We start from the raw sequence: 1,791 nt of genomic DNA, 5'->3' as shown, positions 1-1,791 counted from the left end.
CCAAAACTGTTAGGGGTTAACAGTTATAAGACCCGAGACCAGATATGTAGAAAAGATGACCAGGAGTCGTGAGGTTCAATCAAAAAGATAAAAATTTACTGAAGAATAGTTTGCAGTTTCATTGATTGATTTTCATTCATTCAGATTCATAAACAATTTCACACATGTGAGCAGATAAAAGGTGCCTATCGCCATTAGTCAGGATAGCTGTCGCCAATCCTTAGATGTAGGTCAGTTTTGACCTCGCAGGTTAGAAGAGAGCGCCGATGAGGCTGAGCGTTGTGTCCCAAATACCTACGTAGAAAGTCAAACACACACACACACACACAGAACACCACCAAATAACATCGCCCAGGCCGAAGAGTGCTTGAGCTTCGTATTATCAGTTAGCCAAAACATAGCTCCTCAGGAGGAAAGGCAGAGAAATGGCATTGCTCTCTAGAGGAAATATATAATTTCACAAGCACAAAAGAATATAGAAATGATTATGTGATAATGTATATATATTTTTGATTATTGATTTGTATAAAAGTAATGTAAGCATTCAAAAGGATATGGAATGAAATATATATATAACTGACTGAAGAGACAAGGGATTTTGACCGCCCCTTCAGTCTCGACTTTATTCTCGTAATGTTTTGACTTTATTCTCGTAATCTTTCGACTTTAATCTCGTAATGTTTCGACTTTATTCTCGTAATGATCTTTAATCTGGAGATGCTGCGTCTGCACGTTCATCTTCTGCAGCTCCAGTCGCTTCACCAACACCGACTCCAGTCAGAAGCTCAAACTCTGAGAAGAACTCAAGCCGAACTACAGCAGCAGCTCCTACACAAGGTTCAAGTATTATGTGATGATGATGTTGTGTATATGTGGCATTATGTGTTGAACTGAACTAACAGACGTGATCCACAGATCCAGGAGAAACTGAAGTCAGTGTGACTGCTGGATCATTATACAGAGGTACGACACGTTCATTTATACTGACAGCTTTATAACATTAAACTATCAGTCAGTCTGTCAATGCTTCATCAATAACTGTTGATAGTTGAAGACCCTTGACTTCAGTCATGTCCAGTTTCTCTTCTTCCTCTCATGTTTCCTGCAGTGATTGTGACTATTGTTGGGATCGCAGTGTTTGCTGCTACTACTGTGATTCTTCTTCAGATCATCTGTGCAAGAAGAGCTGGTGAGTTTGAGCCGCACACAATCTGATGATTCACACTCATCTGATCTGGAACATCTGCAATCATGATAAAACACAGACGAGAGGTCAGTCAATGCTTTTATTTTGCAGGGAGGAAGGACTCGCAGCACCCAGAGGAAATAGAGATGCCGGCAATATTACAATAAAATACTGATGAGTTTACAGCCAATCTGCAACAATATTTACAATAGCAAAAATTCAAGAGGATTGTTAATTGTTTTAGTTTCTTCTTCTCAGAAAACTGAGGAAAACTCTTTAAACTGATTCAAATGGGGGGGGGGGGGGGGGGGGTACATATAAAAGCCAGATTTATTCTCATTTATATGGGTTTATAGATATTAGCCTACAGTGTTGAAGTCATTCAACATGCAAGAAGTCATTCTCTTGTGCTTCATGTAAACTGCTTTAAATATATTATTAAATACAGTAATGGACAGACTCAGACTGTATAATCCTCTCTCTGTTCTGTGTGATGGAGATGATTTGAGGATTCTTGTATCTTGTCTGTTCATTCCTGGTTTTAGCAGCTTTTGTTCATTCTGAATGATTGCTATAATTTTCTTAATAAACCTCTGCAGTTGTTT

The 1,791-nt window shown here is 38.7% G+C and overlaps 1 long non-coding RNA gene across 1 annotated transcript; it reads left to right on the top strand.

Moving 5' to 3' along the window:
- Window positions 1-711: 711 nt before the first annotated feature.
- On the top strand, window positions 712-1,791 carry LOC307006446. The gene is made up of 4 exons (XR_013799457.1): window positions 712-837; window positions 916-963; window positions 1,109-1,189; window positions 1,298-1,791. It is a non-coding gene; the product is annotated as an uncharacterized lncRNA (long non-coding RNA).

This window comes from Phoxinus phoxinus (genome assembly GCF_949152265.1).
Source record: "Phoxinus phoxinus genome assembly, chromosome: 1".
Taxonomy (NCBI): domain Eukaryota; kingdom Metazoa; phylum Chordata; class Actinopteri; order Cypriniformes; family Leuciscidae; genus Phoxinus; species Phoxinus phoxinus.
The sequence above is the reverse complement of the archived record's forward strand: the minus strand, read 5'-3'. Positions and strand labels throughout refer to the sequence as shown.